Raw genomic sequence first — 25506 nt, forward strand, 5'->3', positions numbered from 1 at the left:
TAATTGGTTTCACAGGTACCTTACACAAAATTACCTGTCTTACTGACTCTGGAAGTAAAAATGTGCAAAACTTCTGCAGCTAGAAAGAGAATGATGGATTGCAAGCTTCCTTTTGCAGTGCAATTACCTGAAGGATCTGTGGTTTTCCTAGTAATTTAGAACAATTATCCTTGTCTGTAACCTACTTTCTCCATGCTTTATTGCTCCTGTCCCGGGGTTGAAAAGGTGGTAAGCTATCATTCTAAAATGAAATAATTTCTCAGTGAAATCTTGAAGCATGTGACTGATTTGTGTGTTTGTGTTGGACAGAAGCTGCCTGGGCCCATTTACATCATCTCCACTGAGGTTGGCACAGCCCTTTGTGCTGTGACTTGGCAAGGGGAGAGGTACTGCTGCCTGGAAAGCCTTGCACGTGTTTTCATAGGCTGGCTGAGGAGGTTTGGTGAGGAGGCTTTGCTGAGTGACAGATGTCATCCTCAGCACCGAGCTGTGGCCACTGCTGAATCTGCTGAGCACCAATCATCTCCTGTCACTGAAAATTAGCTCATCTTGCTCGGGAAAGTGAGGGATCATTGGGTGTAAAAGGCTAAGAAATGGTCTTTAGGAAGGGGTAAGGGGAGGAAGAAAGAGTAAAGCAACTCAGGGCTGCAGTTCTGAGCCCTGAGCTAGCTGTCCTCGGCAAAGGGAAATGGAAGCCAGGCTGCAGCATTCCCAGACTGGTAACAGCATTCCTGCAGAGAGGGAAGTCTCCAGCAGTGCCTAAAGGAACAGTGGGGAAGAGACCCTCACACAAGGAGGCTGGTTTTGTAATTCTCAATCAGTGCTATAGACAGTTAGTACAATTGCGCTTCTTTCAAAAGCATTAGTGAGACAATTATTAAATTCATGACGACCGTATAAAAATGTTTGGGTGATGCTCTGATTGCAAAAGATCAGGAATCTTTATTTATTTGTTTGCTTGTTTCCTTATTTATTATTGCACCTCCTATCTCTCCCTTTTAGTATGGTGAGCCAGATGGCAGCACTAAAAGAAAGTCAACAGCAGCACTTTGGGGAAATAAAGTGTGTTCATTTAAAAATAAATAAATAATCCCTGCAGTCCATTAACCAGAGCTTAAGGCAAACAGCCTTAATGATTTTCTTAGTTAAAAGGAAGGAGACCATTCTGAGAGTCCTGGAGGATTCTGGAGCAGACGATTTCCCCCCTCAGTGCCTATAGTTGTCCCCTCTGTTTCCCTGCCCCAGTGCACTTAAACCCACCAACAAGAGCAACCTGTGTTCCTGAGCACGCTGGGCTTTGGGGAGGCAGTGCTGGTTCCCAAGCTAACAGCCGTAGGTCAGCGATGTAGCTGAGACAGAGGAGGAGGAGGGCAGCAGTGATAAATGAATAAATAGGTAAGTGCACACATAATAACTGAATAAATAACCTGTGCAGAGTCTGTGTGAAACCAGAAAGTATATGTATGAAGATGGAAATCCTGGATGTTTATCCAGGCTGAAAGCTCTGTTCAGAAAGAATGTAATCCTTCCCCTCCTGGGTACAAAGCATTTGGGTTGGAAGAGACCACGCTACTGCAATTACTCCAGACTATTAGGGAGCAAATTGTAGTAGGGACCATGAAGTAAACCCTGTAGGCCATGGTTAATCTTTTTCATGAAGCCTATTTGTGCAATGGATGGAAATGTTTACCCTGAAGAGCATCCCACACCAGAGGTGCAGCTCTCATTGGGTTCCTGCTGATGTGCCCCTTCCCCACTGCCTGCTAGGGGATCAGCATTGCATCAGGATTCCTCCCTGCCTCTGCTCCATGGTTCTAGGGCTGACACCAGGAGATGAGGGTGATGGAGCCATGGTGAGAAGCTCTCACTGCTGCCAGAGTCTCTGTGCCAGAGGATCATGCTTTGCTTGGCCAGATGCCAAGATTTTCCTGAAAATTTACCGATTTTCTTGAAGGACTGGGGACAACCGTGTGAAAGATGGCATGAGCGGCTGAGCAGGGAAGCTGGATGGAGGCAGGGGATGTTGCATGGCGTTAAACTTGTTAAACTTGAAAAATATATAACATTATGCATGATAATAAGTGTTTTGAAAAAGCCAGATGGCTTGATTTTGAAGGAGACATTGAAGAACATTGATTTGAAAGCTCAAGAGAAAGATTTTTTTTCTCTGTGTATGGGTTTTTTCAGAAATCTGTTTTTTTTTCTTGTTTCAGCTCAACATCTACCATCACCCTAACCACCCCCCCCCCCTTTTTTTTAACAATAAAGTCATTCTCATTCAAAATGAAAACTGAAGAAATTGTAGCCCCTTGTGACGAAAAAGGCCAGTGCCTTCTCCCAGACAGACACTACCAGAGACATGTTTATTGTTAGTGTGCTGCCAATGGCTCTCTCATCAATGATGGTTTCACTGATGAGCCTTTTAGTCCTGGTGGCTCTGAGGAAGATCTCACTAGGAGGAGAGAACAGGGGTCCAGGGGCACAAGAGAAAGAGGAACAGAAGCAGGGATAGCACACGACATGCTCCGAGGTGTTTTGCTGCAGCCATGTCCTGTGGGTATGTGTGGGATGGGTCCTGTGGCACTGAGCCTCATCCAGGAAACCTGCCAGAAGGATGCTGAACTGCTGGGAGATGAACACTCACACGCGTTTTGATATGTTGAGATAATGCATAGTGTTTGCAATTATCACATCTTCTGCAGGGTAAACCTCCCAGTAAGTGCCATGGCATGTGCAGCGTACAGGTTTACTACACTGAGCTTTTGGTATGTGCCTCCATTAATTTCTGCTTGCATATGAGAATGCCTGACACCAACTTCAGACAGGCCTGGTAGTTTGATTAAATACGGGCTTATCTTATAAAATGCACATCTTTATACTTCATATTTATTATTTTTGAAGTCTGTAGTGGCAAGATAGGCACAATTCTGCTTCAGAATTACTTACTTTTTTCACCCTCAAAACTATAAGCCACTAACTATGCTTACGTCAGCTGTTCTTACTGGAAGAAGTGATGGGAGATATATGATGTTGGGGTGACAAAATATTTTCTTTTTTTAGTTTAACTTACCTCTCTTTGTACCCTCCTAACTGTGGGTATTTCTAATTGTGACCTTGTTGGAGAGAAAAAACCTGTTACTTGTTTCTAACTGGAGACGGGTACTTTTCTTTAAAGGAGGATGTCTCTTCTCTAGTAAGTCCCCTCTTCCTTCCTCCTAGAAGACACCTTTCTGAGAACTTCCTGGTTGTGCTGTATCCCCTGTGCCCTGAACATGATGCTTTGAAGGCAAAGACCTTGCACTTGGCATAGCTAGGATCATAAAATGTGTTCTCAATCACTGACTGGGACCTCAAATTAAATCCCCTGTGATCAGTAGCAGTAATGAAAATTGCTCTCTTATGTTCCATTCTTTTTTCAGCGTTAACATTACTTATCTGCTTCTGGATCTGGAAAATTTCAAAACTGCTGAAGCTCCCAGGTCAACTCCCTCTTACTTCTGAACTTCTTGAAATGCTTTCATCCTCGTTTTAAGAAGATATGCTGTGACTGACAACCGCTACTGAAACAGGTATTTTGTGGTGAGGGTCAGAGAGAGGTGGTGGTGAAAGGTGTCCTCTTACCTGCCCTTGCAGAACAGAAGAGGGCATAACTGTCTGCTGTGGCCTCTTCTTTGGAGGAACTGGGCAAGATCTGCTCTTGCCCTTTGGAGTCCTAAAGGTTCATATTGTACCTCTGTTGCTTCAGGTTCCTCAGAAACTTCTTACTCCCAGTGCAGATGGATGTGCTTTATGCTCTTGCCCAATGACTTTCAATGAATCTTCAAACTTGCTTTTACAATAACTAATATCTGGTTTAAATATTTTACCATCTCACATCTTCCTCTATACATTTGTACGTATTTTGTTACTGCTTCTGTCGAGAGATCTTCTTATTTCCCATGGATAATGTATCTTCTAATTCTCCTTTATATTTTCATTTTATACAGCTCTGAGAATCAAGTGGGTTTGCTGTTAATGTGAGGATGTGGTTTGACTTTTCCAAGATGATTAATTAATAACTGATTAGGTGGATTAAATAAATTGAGCACCATCACCCGGCCAAAGCCAAAACTCATGACGAGCACAGAAATTTTAAAGGTGGTAATTTTCACTTGTGTGTTTTTTTCTTCCAGCCCTCTCCTAAACGTCACTTGGAAGGAACTATGGCAGAGCCTCCTCATGAGGGATTTCCAGGCTCTTACTTGAAGTAGTAGAGAAGGCTCTGGGTAGACCTTATTGCAGCCTTTCAATACTTAAAAGGGGCCTATAAGAAAGATGGGGAGAGCAGGGCTTGTTGTGATAGGACTAGTGGTGATGGCTTTAAACTCAAAGAGGGGAGATTCAGGCTGGATGTGAGGAAGAAATTTTTTACAGTGAGGATGGTACAATACTGGAAAAAGTTGCCCAGATGGGTAGTAGATGTGCCATCCCTGGAGACATTCAAAGTCAGGTTGGACAGGGCTTTGAGAAACCTGGTCTAGCGGAAGGCATCTTTGCCTGTGGCAGTGGGTTAGAAACCAGATAATCCTTAAGGTCCCTTCCAACCCAAACCACTCTTAGATTCCATGATTCTAATAAAAAAAAAATAGAAAATTAATTCTGTACAGAGGAGCACCAGTGGACTGTAGACCAGTCTCTGGAAGCCTGGGAAGGATGGCTGCCCCTGGGTGTGCTTGTGTGCTGGAAAATGATGAGACAATAAAAAATGAATGGATTTCTGCTGTTTTCCTGAGCTGGATCAGGAATGGTGGGGGCAAGGGAGTGCATGTGTCCTGCTGCTGGGCAGGAGGAGGTAGGAGCAGGGATGGGACAATCTGGGCAGGCTGTGCCGTGCCCAGTCCATGCCCTGAGAGCAGGCTGGCACTGAGAGGGATGTCTTTTGTCCATGCGCATGTCTGTCTCCAAGATGAACTGTGTTCCTTCAGTGTCCTTCCACCTTAGGGCTTGATTTAATGCCTTCACAGCTTAAACTTATGTGCTTCTAGCATGCTTCACTACGTATTCGACATCAGTTCAGGTGATTTGACAAGAAGATATTTAGCTGGAAAGCTTAGACATTTTTTCTGGATATTTCAATCAGTCTAATGCTACAAACCTGCCCCTTTTCTGTCCCCAGTCCATCACACCAACAGTAAGGATACCATTGAGGAGGACATCTGAAACCAGAAACACCCTTCGTAGAAGATCCTTCTTGTCCCAGTTGTTGTGGTCCAGTCTTGGGCAGCAGTTTGTCAACACTTCAACCACCTTCTTTTGTCACCCACACCCTACTCCCAGGAGACATCAGAGGCAGAGATGTCCAACACTTCACTCTCATACATGCACACAAATATTCAGAAAAACAGGCTCTTGCTAGATGTGAACTTGAGAGCAGAAGTGGTTAATGCAGTGTTGATACAAGCCATCAAGGCAGATGAAAGAGGGTGCTGAGGTCCTGGGCTGGGGGAGTGACTTGAGGCAAGGGGCAAACCTACCAGAACACTTGGTCTCCAGCCCCCTGCCCCTTGAAGCACTCTGGAGCAGAAAGATTTGGCTGCTGAAGCATGTTTCTGCAAAACAAGATGAGCAAAAAACCTCTTTGAAGAGAAATTTTAAAATGCAAGCTGCTCTGCTTTTGCTTCCTACAACAAAGTTAAAGAAAATTAAGTTTCCATGAAAAACTCACAAAGAGAAAGTTGAAAACCACAGAAAGCTCCTTAGAAAACACATTAGAAAACAAATTTTATTTAGCCTTATCTCCATTTAAAATTTTAAACTTAATATTTTTAATACACTGAAGTGCACAGTTCATTTAGATTTAAGGTAAACACTATTAAATGTCAAACATTAATAGATTATTTTGGCAAAAATATTGGTTAGATAAGTAAGAGCCTTGAAAAGTATATTTCTTTAGAGATATAGATGCAAGACTTGATATGCATAATTACTCTTCAGTAATTTTTAAGTGATGAAGTAATTTAAAAAATTGCAGCAAGTTAAATAATTGTATGTAAAATAAAATTAAAGAAATGAATGTTTCATTATCTCTTTTTAAAGCATTTTTTTTTTCCTCCAGCAATGAATGTGTTTGATCTTACCCCCACTCTGATTGAAATAAAGTGCTTTCTATCTAGTCCATGACACATGGCTTCTCTTACAGCTTCACAAATTTCAATGAGTGAGTTGTGAAAGTAGATGCTTAATAAACCAAGGTCAGATTTAAAGAATGTATACTTCTTCCTTTGCAAGTGAGCATTAAATCTTCAGTCAACTGATGCTTGATAGTTTGATAACGTAGAATGCAACAACCTACTCTGCCCTATTACTGCTACAGATGGAAACCAGTTCATCCTTGCAAGCTAGTTACAGGGGGGTGTAAAGGGGGAAGTCAGCAAACATGTCCCGCATGCTTTGCCTTTCTTTCACAGCCCCATTTCACAATTCCCTTGCGCATCTAGTTTAACCAAGAGAAGTTGTTTTCCTGAAAGATTTTTAAATCGCTTTCTTTTTTTTCCTGGGGGGGTGGGGGGGTGGGGTGGCTGGTTTTTAAGAATGCCAAAATCATTGCTCTTTGCCTCTATTTCTGCCAGTTTGTTTATAAAAATCTGCAAAGTGTAGCAATCAGTATATTATCTCTACGTGTTTTCTGTCTGCTTTGCATCTGGTCCTTCTAGAGAGCTGTGTAGGAGATAATCCTCTGTTTCCAGGAGGTTTGGGCAGCTTTAAGGGCACACACTGCGGGTCTGATGGTTCACTTCTTCCCTAGGATGTGGTCTCCAGAAGCTTCGCTTCAGCTTCACTTTGCAGAAGTGTGTGTAGAGATGAAAATATCTGACACCTAGAGGCAAACCACTGAGCAAGCCAAATGCAGCATGGAAGTCCTCTGTGGTGGCCATGGACCATGCCACCATGAGTCGCCTGCAATAATGCTTCTGCAGATGCTGTGTTTGAACCATGCTGGTGGTTGTATTTCCTTGATTCAGCTTCTTTCCCCCAGTTTGTTTTGAGGACAGTGGTGTCCTTCCTGTTTGCTCTGTGTTGTGTCTCTCCCCAGCCTCACTTTCACTGTCCTAGAGCCAGGCCAATGCAGGTGATGTGGCCAAAGCTCATAATTAATCACCTTCTCTGTGTTATTTTCTGTTCCAAGAATGAGCTTGGTGTTATGTAATTGTTACTATCATTAGTTTGTTATGGCTGGGCATTATGTGGTTGTTATCATCATTAATTTGTGATTGACTCTCCTCCTGTGTCTAGAACACACTGGACCTTACATTAACATACACTGATTTGCACAGTGTAAGTGGTGGCTGAACATTTTTCATAGCATTGGAAGGTTTAGGTCAGTCTTCCCTGCCACAGCTGTTGAAGTAATGTAATAAATTCCACCAGCCCCCTTCAATTCCTGGATTATCTCCTCAGAGCAGCATTCAGGCATGCAGACCCTCAAAGGGCATCTTCCTGAAGAGCTATCTTCCAACTTCAGATTACAAATGTCTTTGCAAATATTTACTTTCCTTTGCCAGCATGATCTGCTAGTACCTGAATGTCATATGTAAAATGGTGAGCGCTAAAGGAGGTTTTCAGGTGTCATCATCTGGACAGGTAAGCTGTACATCTTGTGTACATTGAGAATTCCAGGAATATCTGCACATTCCTGCCCTTTATAACCACATCCACCAGGATAACCCCTTCTGAGGATGCCACCATCTGTTATCTACAACTGCTTGGGACTTATAACAGAAAGCTGCTGTGCTTGTTTCTTTCCTATGTATCTCTGGCCCTGTATTTGCTGCCAGATACAATTACTGGCAATAACCATCTCATTACAGGTATTTCTGCAAATGGTACCTATTACTACTTGCCCAAGTGTTATGCTAGCAGCTTTCCCCACAATTTTTATATTATTCATCATAACTTTTTTGTGTGTTTTCTTTGGATTTTGACTCTATTCAGTGTTGATCCATCAGTGTTTTACCTGAATCTGCAAAAGCTACTTTTTGTATGGACTGTAATGGGGCTACCCACTCAATGCTTATCTCCATAAATTCTTCACTTGTGCCTTTTTATATTTATATTAAAATACTTGTATTTATAAAAACAATTGCAATTTATAGCTCAAACAGGCATTGTCAATTTCTATTTAAAATTATGGTTTCTTTCTAGATCTGTCTTCTGGGAAAATTTCTATCTTTTTCAATGCATCTTCATGTTCTGAATACATAATTTATAATGAGATCCTTCTAGATGATATCCCCACAGCAGCTGGGAAACCGATGATGCTTGCAAAGATTTGAGTTTCAAATGTTTAACTGTCATTAATTTGAAGATTATAGTCAGCGAGCTTTGTAGATTATAATGTATGATGCAATTACATTCTACTAATGTAATATACCTAATTTTTTTAATAGACAATTTGTTTTTGTATTTCCAGTACTTGCAAAGAAAGGGATTTATAATCCTAAATACTAGGTCAGGTGGGTTAATTTACTTCTGTGGTTACAGTGGAAGCATCCTCTGTCCAGACTTCCTGTTTGCAGAATTTCGCTTAGTCAAGCAAAGAGAATTAGTCTGAAGTAACCAAAGCCACCTTAGATAAGTGTCTTCATTTAGGCACAGTTTTTCCCTATGTGTCCATGTGGGCTAGCTGGTTTGGGACACTCCAAGATGCCTACTTTCTGTACTGTCTCCCTGTGCCTGGTTCCCCTCAGAGGCAGCGGAGGAAACACGAGGAGAGGCAGACAAGGGTGTCCACCTCTGGCTTCCTTCATGCCTGCAAAAGCTGGGGGGTTCTCAGACATGCTCACATTTGCTGATGATGAACTAACTGTAGGAGGAAAATCTCCTCCCAAAGACATTCCTTTTGAAGCTTCTCGCTTGGACTTCCCACTGCAGCCTCCTTGTTCGAGCAAGATTCCGCACCAGCTTGGGATCTTTGGGGGCTGAGTGGAGAAGACAGAACCCTCTAGCCCTTTGTCCTGGCTTCTCCCAGACCGCACTTGTCTGCCTTTGGTGGGCTTGCAGACCTGCAGCAGGCCAGTCCCTGTGGTCAGCATCTCTACAGCTTTGGAGGGAACCCTTTTATCCTATTCTTGCGGGCTGTATGTCACCAGGAGTGACCTGGGAAGCTGCACTCAGACCTCTCCTCTAAACTTTAGCAGCTATTCTGTTACTTCCCTGAATAAAAAAAGGGATTTCATGTAGTCCACAATAACCAGCTCTAATAACCAGTAGGTTTTTTCACACCTACTGAAAGGCAAGCTTGCTGTCTATTGGTGGCACTGTCTCCAGCTTCTCTAGAACACACTTTTTTCCCACAGTCGCACCTTGGAGCGCGGTCCTTCAGTTTATTATAAACTTTTCTTGCCTCTTTACTATCAACTGAGAGAATCAGAAAAAAAAAACAATATCCCTTCTATGCTGATAGAGATTTTTATTATTTATAGGTACAGTTGTATTTCTGCTTGGAGGAACACTGTAATATAGAATCATAGAATGGTCAGGATTGGGAATGGCCTAAATATCATTTAGTTCCAACTCCCCTGCTACAGGCAGGGACACCTTCCACTAGACTGGGTTGCTCCAAACCCCATCCAACCTGGACTTGAACACTGCCAGGGATGAGGCAGCCACAGCTTCTCTGGGCAACCTGTGCCAGTGCCTCACCATCCTCACAGGGAAGAACTTCTTCCTTATATCTAACCTAAATCTCCGCTGTTTAATTTTGAAATATATTATACAATATATTGCACCAAATTCCCTGTTACAGACAACAAACACTTTCACTTACATTAACTTGCATGAAAGTAAAATGAAAAATACAAAGTAATCTATTAAATATCTTATATTTCACAATTATGTTTCAAACTTTCAAATGTAGCAGGGCTAAAAACTCAGAGAGTAACCAATACCATTAGAAAGCCCAGAGGCAGGGAGTCTCTGGTTTCTGACGCAGGTGATGCATTGGTTTCTCACCCCTAAGACTACTTACTAGGTGGAGTATCACTGACTTTGATTCTGAAACTGATCTTTTCCCTGTTCTTAGAGGCATTTGTTAAAAGCAGGATAAACACTTCTCTGAAAAGTGAGATATGAGCTGCGGTCTTTGATGAAGCCCATGCCATGAAGAGGCAGCTGAATACTTCATAATGAGATCTACCTGGTCATTTAGAGAATCATCACAGCTGAGAAGCAAGAAACTCCCCATTTCTGAAAGCTTTTGTCCTAAACCAGTTTTCTTCTCCCTAAAAGGGGCTGTCTTGGTGGCAAGACAGGAGAGAGAATGGCCTCAGCTGCCCTTCCATGTGCCACAGGGCATCTTCCAACCAATCATCTTAAGGGAAGTTCAACCATTTTTTTTTCCTCCTAAGAGTATTACAGCCGCTGAATGTAGATACAGCTCGAAATTAGCATACTGCATTCAGGTCTAACTCTGATTTGCATAAGAAGTTCAGAGATAATTCAATAAATGCCATACACATTCTCAGAAAAACTTGTTGAGATTTAATTGGATTGAACAATAATTTTATCTGGTGTTCATTGTATTAAACATTCCAGCAGTGTATTCATTTTTAATTGACGGAATTAATTTTGTAATTATTAGCATTCGGTTCTTCTGGAATCCCACTTTTCTGTATATATTACCTGCCTTGTTTGTGCCTTTTGACACCACTGGAGAAACTGCATGCCAGGCAGTTCTCCTTTTTATCTATTGCATGTATTCAGCTCTGTCTGACACCATGCTGGAAATCAATACACTGTTAAAAAAAGGGTTAATTGCTGTGTTTGTCTTTCTCTCCCTTGGATGTTGGAGAAAATTTCCGGGCATGAGTGGCTGGAGCGATGGCTGCAGCTGCACTGCACTACTCTGCACACACTTGTCTTGTGGGTGACCTGATCTGTGTAGTCCTGCTTCTCCTTCATTGGCATGCCTTTCATGCCAAAGTGTGATGGCCACTGGGACCGCATGCCTCTTCCTTTCACATTTGCTAGTGGGTGCTTTGCACATATAATGATATCGCACGCATTAAATGCTTAAACTGATGTGAAAATATTAATGGACCAATGGGCATAACACTCACCCAGAACTGCAGCTGGCTATTATGTCTGTTTTTAAAAATGAATGAGCGAGGCAAAGGAACGTCTCGGTGATCTGCTCAAGCCCATGCAGCCTGGCACAGAGGAACCAGAGAGAGAATCCAGGAGCCACTGGGTGAAGGCTCTGTGCTGCTGGCAGGGGCATGGATGGAGAGTAAGCGGGGGGAGCAGGCTGCACTGAGGTGTGGAGAGAAGGAGAGAGCTGAGCCCTGCCTTCAGCCCTCTACAAGCCTGGAAATTGCTGGGAGCTTCTTTCTGGGATGAGACAGGATAAGTGGTGATGGGTTTGAGCTGAAAGAGGGGAGATTTGGTCTGGATGTGAGGAAAAAATTATTTACTATCAGGGTGGTTAAATACTGGCACAGGTTGGCATGACCACTGGGTCTTGTGTTGAATTGGCGCATCCCACAAGGATCTGGATGTCATGGGGTTCAAAACATTGCTGGGGAAGGGCAAGGGAGAAGAGATAAGCTTTGTTTATAGCAGCTCAGGAGTTCTGCAGGGCAGGTATCTCTAGCAAGAATAACTTATGGAGAGGGCCGTTTCCACCTGCCTTGGACATGGCAAAGGCTGGGCTCACCCTTAGCAGTACTGAGGCCCTCACTCTGGTTGTTAACATCCTCATTTGCCCACCAGATAGAAAAGATCAACAGCAACTGTTCTCAGCATTGCTTACCAAATGCAACTTACTGCTACGGCATTTTCTTGTTATTGTCATTATTACCATGCTGCATGTGAGATTGAATTTGTCAGAAAATATAATCTAGCTTATTAATCACCTCATGTCCAGTCTTCTGGAATCATGTTGTCTAGCAAGACCTTTCAAGATTAAAAATCCTTCCCCTGATTTTATCGTGGACATGGTAGTATACAACACATTAGTTGCAACTAATAATGATTTAATATTATTAGCTAAATCTTTTATACAACAATAAGATGTAAATATTATTAATATTTTAATGGCAAACAAAAAAAAATATAATCACTACTACTGTTAATCATCTCAAACCTAAATGATCTTTCCTTGATGTGAGAGTTTTATCATTTTCAGTCCCAGTAAAAGGAACTGCTTATGGAGTTCTTCCCTCTGTGAACTCTGTTTTGTTATTGTTTTGTGATTGTTCCCAGCAAAACACTCATGAAGTTAAATTACAGTCACTGACCCATGGCAGCATGTTGAATGTAATGGTTGTGTGAACAGACACCCCCCCGGCATGATCACATTTTCCTCAGTGCAAGTCAATCCCCACCCTCTACATAATTATAATATGTAATATTACATAATATTCAGATGAAAAATCTCAATTAGTTTTTTTAGAAGTCAATATCAATCAATACTATATTTTAATATTATATTCTCTTCTTATCCCTATTTAACATAGAAATTATTTCTGAGGATTGCAAGTTTTCCCAATGATTTTCAGGGATAAAGCCAGCTGACCCTTAAGACAGGAGTTATTTGCAGAGTACAGCTGCCTAAGAAGTGACCTTACAATATCTTCTCTGCCAAAGTCTGCATTAAGCAATATCAACATTTACACAAGAGAAGTACATTCAGCATCAAATATTAAGCATGGCTGCTGCAGAGCGATCAGCAGTGGCTCCAGGAACATGGTGTATTCTTCCCTGCACCTGCCAGCTATGCTGCTCTAGACATCTTGACGCCTGTGGCTCTGCTCTGCGTTGGGTGCCTTTCGCATCCTGGCTGTCTCTGCTGGTAGCACCAGGGCAGGAGCTGGTTACCCCTGATGCTCCCAGGATGCAACCTGGAGCCCCCCAGGCTTTCCAGTGGCAGCTCTGGGAGTGAAAGTTTGGGTATGGGCTTGGCTTGGTTGTGTTGTTGAGGACAGACCCCTTGTGATGCGCTAAACTCTCAGTATTTAAAGGAGGGATTTAAATGAAAATAAGAGGCCTGATGAGAAAAATTTAGAAAATGCAATTTTCATCTGGATTCCTTGTTTTAAGACAGAATTTCAAAGTATATTAAAGGCTTTTTTTATGTGAAAGAACCTGAGGTATCTACCTTCAGCTGCTGCTCCCTTGCTCCACACAATCCCCAGTACAGTCTGGCAAAAGGTAAAAGGACAGACAGACAGTAAATCTTTTTTTCCCCAAAATTTACATGCTTTGCTTCTGCTTTTTTCTTGTCTCTGATACTAATTGTTTTTCTTTGTCCTTCTCCACCTATTTTTCCCCCTTTTCCTCTACTATTTCCTCCATTAGCTCAATGGTCTGGTTGCCATGGCTGCTGGCGGCTACTCTGCTGTCTTTACCAGACGTGTTGATCTGGTAAGCTCTGCAATCCAGGACCTGCATAGAAGAATAATAATTAAGAAGAAGAACTTTGAGAGATGTGCCAAAGCACACAAAGCTGCTTGCTGGTGGAGTTCTGCTCTGGGCAGAGGCTTCCCCATCTTATGTAGTGGTGGGCACTGGCTGTCAGCTACACCATGTGAACGTAGATCCCTTTCTGCTCTCCTTTCCCAAAGAGCATTCTGCATCCCCTCCTGCATGAGGAAGCAGAATCTGTGAGAACACCCCAAAACCACCTACCACTATCTGCAAACTGCTTGCCTTTTCATCTTGAAAAAACGAAGAGATGGCCACGATGAGCGCACCTCAGTGAAGGTTACTTCACAGATCTATGTAAGCAAGAAACATATTTTAAACACAGCTTGGTAAATGCACAGGCTACCTAAACAGACACAAATTTAGATGTACCGTCTCCTCTCCATCTGCGGCTCTCTAGAAGTGCACACACCCCACACTACTGATCTTGAGCTGTTGATGTCTGAAGAAAGCCCCTCGTTCTCCCTTCCCTCCAGCTGTGCCTTCCCTTTATAAATACTGCTTTAGCTAGCAGCTTTTAACAGGTTTTCTGGTCTGTTTTGCTGTCCCTCCTGCTGTCCCCGTAGGTTTCCAGTGCTCCCGCCTCTTCTGGCTGCCAGCAGGCAGGAATAGGCAGGAGTGTCTTGGGCTAGTGGCCCTCTGCCAGCCGCCAGTTCAGGGAAGCTCCTGCCTGCAGTGCGCAGTGCAATTATAATTCCACTCATGTCCTCAGATAAACCGGCAGTTTGGCAGACACACTCCAAAACTGTCAGGGCGGCAGTGCCCAAGAACAGCGCCGTTCCCTTGGTGTCTGGCCAAGAGACAATGGAGTCTCCAAGACAGAAACTGCAGTGCTGTTGCGAGGGGACACCCACCATGGGATGCACTGGGGCGACTGAGAAGGGATTTTGCTACACTACGCTGTGCTCTACTGCACAATAGGGCTTCCCTGACATGTTGTATTCGTGATGTTCTACCTTGTGATAAGCTGTTATTAAGTAGAAGAAAAGGCCTAGGTGAAAGTTTTTTATTTTTATGCTTATTTCTGATATCCATTGATGAATTAAAATACTACTCTTATGGAGATATAGAACATATGCATATGAAAAATGAATACAAAATAAGTCCGTTATTATCAGTGTTATTACAATGAATACTTGATTAACTCATCATACCATCATACTTGCAGTGAAATGTTCTCACTGATTATAAAGTGCTAAATCCCCATTAAGTGATACAAATGACAAATGAACACCTACGGACATACATATGACAGCCCCATCAATAAACAAGGAATTAACCGTCTCTAAATTATAAAAAGAATTCTTTCTTTCAAAAACTATTTCTTTGCTGTCATTTCTTAAATTTTCTGGTACCATCACACCACTAGCAAAAACATTGAGGAATTTTGGCAAAACAAACAGCAGCCTTTATTAAGTGCTTTATGTCCATGATGCCAGCTTTAGGACTGTTTTCATTCATAGTAAAATTTGTAAATACTCAAACAGAACATAATTTTACTCGAAAAATAAATGCAAAATCATAGATCCTGATTATAGGGGTAGGAGCCATATGGCAAAATTAGTACTGGGGAACAGCTACTAAAAATGAAGATATTTACTGGAGTTCAGCTCTGTGTTGCCAGCACTGGTGTGAGTGGGAACAGCTCTCCCAGCTGGTCCTCCACACTCAGCTCGTTTTGTGACAGACCTCCAGGACACTAACCTCCTCAAATAACCAGCTCCAAAGACTGTAGAAACCAACTGATGGAGTCATCTCTGCTTTACCGGCTCCCAAATCTGAGAAAATAAAGCTAAAAGAAAATGGATGAGTTATCACATTTCCTGTCAAAACTATATATTAAAAAAGTACAAGTATCCTAAAAGGTGCAAATACCTCCCCAAAAGAAAAAAAAAAACAACAAAACAACACTTTTCTATGAAGATGGACTTTACTGTGTGAAAACAGGCATTTCTGGTCACAGGAGTTTGGTTTGGCAGTGCCTGAGGCTGTGCAGAGTTGGAGCAGCACCATGCACTTAGGTGGCATTGTTCTGCAGGGCTGACATGGAATGTCAAACATTAGCATTTCAAAAGCCTTTCAGACCTAAGCCCTAATTGTCAAAAAAACATTATTTCTTGCTTGGAAAATGTTTACAGAGCCATAGAGTACTAATGAATGGTTTATTTCCAGGCTTCTCTTTTAAGCAGGAGCCTTGCCTTTCTTGCTGTGAGCTCTTCTCAGGAGTTGTCAGCTACACCAAGACCCGCCTGTCACACCGAGAGTAAGCCAAGTAGTATAACTAAGAGCAGTGTTATGATGGTGATGATGATAGTTTTCACCAAAAGTCTCACTAAAGGGTTAGGAGCATCATCAATGACAAGATGACTGAAGAAAGCTGTAATTTTTGAATAGGAATTCACATGTGAATTGAGGAATGGATCTGTGTAAGACTTGACTTTACTTCAGAATATGTATTAATAATGTGAAATTTCTCTCAGACTAAACTTAAGGGAGTTCTTCTTGGGGACAGAAAGCTTATCTCACTAGCCATGTAACCATAAAAAATGAATAAACACCCCTGTGCTGAATGACCCAGCAAGGAAGGAGAAAAAGATGCTTTTGCTATTTCTCAGTACCCAGATCTTTGTAAGAGGTGTGAGTGCAGCTTAGGCTGAGGTTTGGGAGCTTACCTCATTGCTACAAGAGAAATGTGGAAAAGAGCAGCAAAGGGACTGCGTTTTGGGAAGGAAGTGAAGTTGCAGCTAAATAAAAAGGAGTTTTCCAGTTGCTGGCTGTAGCTGCTGCAGCCAATTGCTGACAACACCATACCTCCAGGGGTTTGGCGTCTTTAAATATGTCACTGTACTGGTCTTAACTGGAGGACTGCTGTGGACAGAGGAGCAACCGTGGTGTGTGGCTGGGCTGCATGAACCCCTGACCCCAGGATAACCTTTGCTGGCTGATTGTGTGGAGGACCGTAGGCAGTCCCAGCAGGCACCTGGAGATGGTGCCACCAGTGTGTCCTCACCTTTACCTTGAAGTGAAGCATCATGTCTTCATACAGACATTCTTTTGCTCATGGTAGCAATGACGAGTTGAATTGTTTGCACCTCAGAAAATCGTTATGCTGGTGAGCCCCAGCAAGGATGGGATCTGCACTGTGTCGTGCTCTGGCTAGAGTTCCAGCCAGTGCTGCATTGCATGGCATCCTCTGCATCTGGAAGGATATGATATTGTCTATGGTCCCTTTTTTTTTCCTTATTACCTTACCTCTCTCCAGTAAAAGGCATTTTAATTAAATACCTTACAGGGTTGATTGCTTTTCTTACTGGGAGCTACAACAGCTAGCACTGCTGCATCGCATTCATGAACAATTAGCCACTTGCATACTTAACCCATCTACTGCGCTTTACTTGGGCATGATGGCTTCTGTGTGGACATCTCAGGAGAGTGATATTTGTCCCCAACAAGTCCCCAGGCTGGGAAGCCAAGGAACTGATGCTTACTGGCGTGTTTGTGCTCAGCTTGTATTTGAGCTGGAAAAGGGTCTCCCTTTGGGTTTCTGGCTGTCAGTCAAGCAAAGGAAGGATAACATCATAGAATTTCTCATCCACAACATTTCTGTTTACACATTGGCTCAAAGAAGAGGAAGATGGGAGCAGCCGATATGGTTTATCAAAGGGAGCTGTCCCTCACTGGCTGCCTGACCCTCAACAAACTGTCATCTGTCTGGGTCTAATCTGACCTTTCTAGATATGCAAATAATACATCCACCTCAGGCCCAGTGTTCACAGGTTTGATTTTCATGGGCAGTCAGCTTCTGCTGCTCTCAGTTTTTGCCCTGCATTTTCTCGCACATGTAAGAACAGATCTATGAGAGTGTTCATTTACTGGGGACTGGCTCTGTAATTTAGTCTGTTTTCTCCTTGGGAAAAAAACACTTTACAGATTAACAATCATGTTAACAGCTTCTGTTGTGTATATAAAAGTACATCACTCTTGTGGCTTCATAATTCTACCATAATACCCGTATTCTGCCAGACATGAATAGCAGACTTTGATGCTGATTTGTTTAGATTTTTCTGAAATTGAATTTCTTGCTCATGAGAAAAAAGGAAGTGTATTTTTTCCTACACCAGATCAGAATCAAATGCCTGTATTTCTCTAGATCTAGCTGATGGAGCAAGCCCTCATTCTTCCAGCCTGTTTCAGTTCTGTGGTTGATTTTGGGAGCATTCCTACCACAAGACAGCACTCAGAAAAACAACATTTTCTGAAGTAGGTTGTGGGTGGGTGGTGATGGGAGGATGAAATGCAGGAGCTCCCCAGGGTTTGCTGTGCAGGTGTGGATAGAACCCAAGGCAGCAGAGTGGGAAGGATGGATGCCCTCCCAGCACAGAGCTCTGCTCTGCTGTGGACAGCTTGAAAAGCAGTGAAGAAGAAGGGATCTGGGCAGGGACATCAGCACTGGAGAAAGCCCTAGGTGCTGTAGATGATGGAATGGCAGTCCTGTACTGAAAAAGCTGTTCTGAACTATTTATCCTGAGAAAACTGGCGATGTTAAACCATTCAGCCATCTCCATGCAATGTAGTCCATTTATCTTTAATACAGCCTCCCTGTTCTGTAGTCAAAAAAGACGACAAGGGAGGCTGCCAGCTTTTCCTGCCTTCCACCAGCACCAGCTGTGACCTGGATAACCCACAGGTGTAACAACATTCACCCCAAACTGGTACTTCATTGCTATTCTAAATACTGCTCTTGTGGAGGAAGTTAACAAGAACCTCTTACACGGGAGCTCTTCGCATTGATATCCCTGTTGTATGTACCCATGCTCCTGAAGCCTTTGGGTGTACACCAGGGTGCAGTACCCTCCCTCCACAACGTGTGGGATAGGCTCCAAGCCCTGAGGAAGGCAATGCCTGTCCCCAGAGGAGTGCTTCTGCCCACAGACTGCAAATCCAGCCCCTCTGATGCCTCTCTTCCAACAGCAGGGCCAGGCATCCTGAACTGTAAGTCCATTTGTAGATCCCGTGCTTCTGTGCTCTTGGGCATGGCTTGATGCTGCAGCTTTTAGTCACATAATAAACCCCACTCTCTTCAGCATGAAGTATCCTAGAGTGCTGATTGAAAGCTAAATAATCTGATGGAAAGACTTTTAAAGGCCTTCTTAAGGTATTTTTATGTCTTAGCACATCCTGATAGATGTGATGCTGTATAATTCAGGGCTTTGAGCAACCTGGTCCAGTGGAAGGTGCCCCTGCTTGTGGCAGGGGGCTTGGAATGAGATTGTCTTTAAGGTCCCTTCCAACCCAAACCATTCTATGATTCTACAGAAATCCTAGAAATATAGTTTACCTATAGGTCTCAAACCTGCTACCACCAGAATTACACCTGCCATTTGAGCTGCTTCTGGGCTGTAGGTAACCAGGTTTCTGGGCTGCTATACCTTTCTGAACCATTCTAAGTGCTTCTGCATTTATTTACAAGTGGGTCCTTCTCAATGTGATGGAGGCAAGGTACCCCTGTCCATGCAAACACCATGACAGCTGTGAAGAGAATGAAAGGCAAAGTCAGTAGGACTGCAAAGTATTTTTATGAAACAAATTGATCTTTCGGTGAAAATACATGCATGGGTACCCACACATACGTCCAAAGGCACAAACTTGTAATTCTAAATTTGCCAGTGGTTCTTTTTGTGGAGGAGGTTCCCATGGTGCTGGTGCTCATGAGGAAGCCTTTCCTTGTGTTCCCCTATACCCAGGTAATGTCAGGCTGTTTCATGCCCCTGTCACCCCATTTTGGACAAGCAGGATGCTGCCTGCTTGCCCCCAGCCTGGTGGTGTACCCATGTATCATCCTGCCCCCACCAGCTCTGTGTTCCAAGAGCTGCCAGAGACAGGGAGGTGCCAGAGAGGAGACTGTAGCCAGCACTGCTCAAGAGTTTGGTCCTGGCCACTGATCGTCCTTTCCTTTCCACTTCTTTTCCCATACTGATTTGTTTTCTTTTTTGCAAGGGCTGCAATATGGAAATGTAATGCTCAACGATGGGCAGCATTTGCTAAATGTTGGTGATGAGGAACGGGAGGAGGTTATGGATCCCTGAGCATCTGTTGCTGGAAATGTGTTTGCTTGCTCCTTCTTCTGCTTGTTTTCCCTTTCTGATCCCTTTCAGGTATTGTCCATGGATAACGTAAGCTTGAACTTTGTCTGAAACCACAGCCACTGCCCACTGCTGCCCTGTGAGCATGGCAGTGAGGCAGAAGACTGTGTGAGATGAGTTGGAGGAGGTATGCCTGACCTTCAGATATTTTCTGGGATGTTCAGTTATTGCTAGTTCCTTTCCGATTCTCCTCTCTTCACAATGATGATCCTCAGTGTCCTGGCTTCAGCAGTAGCAGTCTTTTTTTTCTCCTTCTTAGTAGCTGGTGCAGTGCTGTGTTTTTGACTTTCAGCCTGGGAGCAGCACTGATAACACCTATGTTTTTAGTTGCTGCTCAGTAATGTTTAGTCTGACCAAGGACTTTGTGAGCCTCATGATCTGCCAGGGAGGAGGGGAAGCTGGCAGGAAGCAGAGACAGGACACCTGACCCAAACTGACCAAAGAGGTATTCCATACCACAGCACGTCATGCCCAGGATGTAACTGAGAGTTAGCCGGAAGGGCTAGATCACTGCGGGGACCTGGGTATTATCAGTCAGCAGGTGGTGAGCAGTTGTATTCTCTTCACTTATTATTTCCTTTATCATTATTATTATTGTTGGTAGTAGCAGTAGTGATTTGTGTTATACCTTAGTTATTAAACTGTTCTTATCTCAACCCATGGGAGTTACATTCTATCAATTCTCTTTGCCATCCCTCCGGGAGCAGGGGGAAGAAAGGGTGGGGGTGGGGGCATGGGGTAGGGTAGACTGTGTGGTCCTGATTTATGGCCTGGGTTTAAACCAGTACACTCAGGTAAATGAAAGTGCCATCACAGACATGATAGAAATGATCTTAGCTTCTCAGGCTGTTAAGTGAGAAATCAGCTCGATGAGGACTATTGAAGTACATGAAGCCAAGGGCTCCTCCTGCCCACACATGCTTCTGCTCAGCCTCCTTTCTTCTGTCCTGAAGGCAGCAATGTTGCTTCCCATTTGTTGCACACTATTTTTAGGAATGCAGCTTTTTAAATGAAGGAAAAAAAAAACAAACAAAAAAAAAAGAAAAAAATCCATTTAGCTATTATAGTTTGCCATAGTGGTGCATTTTTATATTATTCCACCAACAAACCTAAGGCTGTAAACGAGCCTTTTCTTCTCCTTTGGTGGGATTTCGAAGTATGGTGATATGCATTACTTGGAAGTGAGGCACTGTTTATCTTGACCTAGAAGGATTTGCCATACAGAAGCATCACTCGAGCTGCCCTCAGACATGGGTAGGAGACAGGGATAGCGGAGCCCTTAGCATTGGGCTTAGTCTGGGAAGGCTTGGTCGCACCTCCCCACCATGCTGTGGAAGCCCTTTGGGCAGGAACACTGGTCCTCTGCCAACCCTGCCTGCCTGCTGCCTGCTGCTATGACAAAGGTCCTTACTGTCCCTACAGCTCCTGCTCTACCTGCTGCAGGCACGTTGGAGCAGAGGGGCTCAGTCAAAAGCACTGCACTCCCATAGTGGGCCAGGATCACATCCATCCTTGCCAGAGCCTGTGGAGACACTGTTGGGGTAAGTGCCAAGCCCAGCTCCATGTAGGGAAAAGATCCTGTTTTGTGTTCCCAGGCAGGACAGCCCACTCCTCTGAGCACGGACCACCAACCCAGGTGGCTCTTGCCTCCCCATCACCCTCAGCAGTGACAATCAGTCTCTGCAGCTCTCTGCCATGGAAATGTACATGTTTTTGCACCACCCCCCCCCGATTTGTATGAGAACCCAGACTCAAGCAGCTTCTGTAGCAGTTTTGTCTTTGCTGAAATTAAATTCAAGAGTAGAAAGATAAAGGCAATGTTTGAGGAGAGGGACCGATGAAGCAATTGGTCCCCATGGCTGACATGCTATAGATCTCGTGGAGAAAGATGTTCAGAAACAAGATTCTTGGAAAGAGAGGAAAATATGAAAGTAAATAGGGAAACTAACTTTAGGGACCTGTGGGCTTTGTCTGTGTTTTTCTACTTGATTTTGTTTTCCTAAATTTCTAGGATACAAAGAGCTAAGAAATAGGAAAAAAGTGACTGAATAAAGATATGGAGGTAATTCAAGACTGCACCACCAAAAAAATGTCTACTATGTGCCTCAGTTGTTCTTTACTTCTTATGAAATGCACCGCAGTTATAATAAACACATTGCAAAATGCCTGTTAGGTTATAAGTATGTGGTAGCTTTCAATAATGCTCTTTGTGTTATGTCAAGATAGCACAGTAAATAACTTACATTTGTATAGTGTTTATGCAGTTGCTAAAAGTGTTCAGAGATACGTTATATGAAAGTAAAAGTATTAAATGAAGAGGAAAAGTAATTCCAGAGCAAACTATACCATGATAAAGAGAATCAAGGTTTCAGTAATAATACTTGATGAAATCAGAAGACAAGTGTGCTCATGTGTGAAAGATACAGAGAGAGCTGGAGAAAGCAAGCCTAAATACCGTTATTTTGTCTCATCCCTCAGAATTTCAGGAAGAAAGGAAGCTGTTGGATTCGTGTCCCCAGGCTGCGGAAAGGGAGGTTGGGTGCTGTGGCATGTGCAGGAGTGTTTATTGCAGGAAGATACCTGCCAAGTTAATTACAAAGATGGGGTCTCCCTCCTCCATGCCAATGGCTGGTCCCTGGCCTCAGAGCTGCTCTGGCCCTCACTGCCCTGGCTGTGCTGACCAAAGGAAGCCCTGCCATGTGTGCAGATCAGTTGTGTTCATAAGCAGTCAGAGGTTATTTCTGCAGGGAAGACAGATTATTAAACCTCAGCTGGTATTCACTGTGGTCCCTTTCTTTCATCAACTCTCCTCTCCAATATTGTATTTCTTATTCTTTTGGGAAAATGGTGCACTATTTAATAAGAAGAACAGGTTGCTCCAGTACACCTGAGTATTGATGATTGACTCTCAGGCTTTTTTTAATAATTCAACTGCAAGATAGGCCCTGTGTATCCAAAGCACGCCTGAAGAGTGCCCCAGAGAAGAAAACTGAGTTTAAAGATTTTCCTGTTGGGTGCTGGGTGGTGAGATACTCCTTCTAACCCAGCTGGGAGCAAACCCGCCTGCCTGTCACAGAAAGAGGTGGCTCCACCTGAGTCTCAGATCATTTACTGACCAAAAGCTAAACCAGGAAAACAACCCATAGCAAGTGAGCAATAATAACCAACACACTCACTGCAGTGTGGCAAGGACAAAGACAGACCTGAAGGATAGCTTTGAGCAGAGTGTGGACAGTTTTGTGTGTGGACCATATTTATCACCTTGTGTTTGAATCTGACTCCTCCAGAGACAGCAGATTTTCTCCAGGACTTGATTCTAAGCTGTGTTTAGCAGAGTCGTGTGAAACCTTAGCAAGCTAATGCTAGCAGGAGAAACCAATCACTCCTGCCAGTGTTCTGTCTTTGCCAACTTGTGGGTTGGTTGCTGTTGAGCTAATCCAGATACAGAGGAGAAAAAGAGCACAGCAAGGCTCTACTAACATCTCCTAGTGGTACTTTTCTAGAGGAGCTGCCCAAGGAACAACTGAACCCATGAGGCATGTCTGGCAAATGGCACCCTTATTAGTAACTTCCTCCTTGTATGTTAGGCCAGCAGCATCTCCTGAATGTTGCTCCAAAAGCAGGAGACGATGATCCTCCACAACACTGACAGAGTTGTGAATGCTCTCTGCAGCTACAGCTGCAACCCACTCTCCTGCCCCTTGAAGAAAAACATTGTCCTGTTGCTCTTCTCCTGTCTGCTCTTGAGTACATCTGCTGATGGTGCATGTTTCCTGTTGCTCCAGAAGTGGCTGTTTTAATATAGGTTTTCAAGACTCTTCTATAAAAAGACAAGGTTTCTGCTGACTTGTGCATTTTGCACTCATGTGTTTGCATGAATTTTGCACGCAAGGCAGCGCTGCGAACTAGAATAAAACAAGGGAAAAGGATGGCCTACAGGCCAGGGTCTGGTTAATCCCATCAAGTACATAGAAGCAATCTTCATATTGGCTTAGGGGAGCTAACACATGCTGGTAACTGAGGGAATAAGCAATCTGCAGGCAACACATGAAGAAAACAAGGATGGATGTTTCAAAAATGCAATGGAGAGGATACATCCTGAAGGATTAAGGGAAAATGATTGTTTTATCTTTTCTGACATTAACAGCACAAGCATACACACATGCACCAAATCCATTAGCTAGCTGGAATTTATTTCTCATCCTTGTTTTTCTACAGGTGTTGAGTCTCTTCCCAGGTTCTATTAAGTCCCTGGCAAAATTTCTCTCGAGTTCAGCAATAAATTAGACCCTTTATGAATTACATACCTCTGATGCCTCCTCAGAGAAATAAAACATTAGCAGGATACAGTGCTGTGTTTGTGCAGCCAGGAACTCTGAGAACCATTCACTCCATCATCACTTCAGGTGCCAAAATACACCCAATTATCAGTATCAGGATACGTAAATCACCCAAACCAGGTGTATTCTTGCTCTTTTCATTCTAATATTTTAAACCTCAGTTTAATGTACTGTTTCTAGCTATGTAGAAAGAACAAGGTTATAGCAAATCCAAAATACAGTTATTTGTAGCAAAGATTCATACAGTTTAGAAGGCATTACAATGTTGGTGTTTTGTTTTTTTTCTTTACAGTGATGTTTTTTGCATTGACATTGCACTCAGACCATTTAAAAAGATGACAGCCTGAAAGTATATACATTCTGGGAGTCAACTGAACTGTTCACTGTGAGATATTACACAGCCTACTAAATGGCCATTTATATGTTTTCTTCTGTTTGTCCAGAAATAGAGATTAGTTATGGCCCCATTAAAGACTTATATTTTCTGATGAGAGAAACTAAAAGGTAACAGCTCTGGAGCAGCTTCTGTCAGGGAAAGGGAAGACTGAAGGAGACTAAGTTTCTGAATTGTTTCAAGGAGCTCTTAAGAACTCAATTGACCCTTTATGTGCTGATGCCCATCTTCATCCCTGTTAAGTCCTGTATCTTTTGTGCCTCTACAGTTCTCTATAGATAAACACAGGAAAAAAAAGGGTCAAAACTTGGTTATTTTGATAGCCTTTACATTTTGCTCTTCCCCTGCCTGGTTAGGCTTCATCTAGGACTGGACAGTTTTAATCTGTTGTTCTATCTTCAGTATAGCACTCCATGCTAGGGGTTGAAACTCCTTTGTAGCTGGTGCTAGAATGGCCTTAAATTTGAAATCCGATTAGGAAGAGTTAAGCTGATCAGGTGAAGTAGCCCAGGCTTGAAAAAAAAACCAAAACAACAACAGCAAAAGCAGCACAAAACAAGAGAGAATATGGGGAAGGTGATAGAACACAGCAAAAAAAAAATGCATCTGGGCAGAATAAAGAAATAAACAGATGCTATTGAAGAAATAAAAAGTACGTCCAAATAATTGTCCAGAAATGATTCAGAGCAGCCCTGTGGAGAAGGACTTGGGGGTGTTGGTTGATGAGAAAATGAACATGAGCCAGCTTCAGTGTGTGCTCACAGCCGAGAAAGCCAACTGTATCCCAGGCTGCATCAAGAGGAGCATGACCAGCAGGTCGAAGGAGGTGATCCTGCCCCTCTGCTCTGCTCTTGTGAGACCTCACCTGGAGTATTGTGTGCAGTTCTGGTGTCCTCAACATAAAAAGGGCATGGAACTGTTGGAACAAGTCCAGAGGAGGGCCACCAGGATGATCAGGGAGCAGGAGCACCTCCTGTACAAAGATAGGCTGAGTAAGTTTGGTCTGTTCAGCCTGGAGAAGAGAAGGCTGCGTGGAGACCTCATAGCAGCCTTCCAGTATCTGAAGGGGGCCTTTAGGGATGCTGGGGAGGGACTCTTCATTAGGGACTGTAGTGACAGGACAAGGGGTAACGGGTTAAAACTTAAACAGGGGAAGTTTAGATTGGAT

General features: G+C 43.3%; 1 long non-coding RNA gene across 1 annotated transcript; it reads right to left on the reverse strand.

Annotated features, from left to right (window-relative positions):
• Window positions 1-20399: 20399 nt before the first annotated feature.
• LOC133273988 (uncharacterized) lies at window positions 20400-24008 on the reverse strand. Its single transcript, XR_009744983.1, has 3 exons — window positions 23912-24008; window positions 22185-22345; window positions 20400-20605 (listed from the first exon to the last, which is right to left on the reverse strand). It is a non-coding gene; the product is annotated as an uncharacterized LOC133273988 (long non-coding RNA).
• Between the last annotated feature and the right edge of the window lie 1498 nt (window positions 24009-25506).

The sequence above is a fragment of the Pezoporus flaviventris genome, unplaced genomic scaffold, assembly GCF_033815535.1.
Source record: "Pezoporus flaviventris isolate CSIRO_AGI_PZ_B2104156 unplaced genomic scaffold, CSIRO_AGI_Pfla_v1 ptg000035l, whole genome shotgun sequence".
Taxonomy (NCBI): domain Eukaryota; kingdom Metazoa; phylum Chordata; class Aves; order Psittaciformes; family Psittacidae; genus Pezoporus; species Pezoporus flaviventris.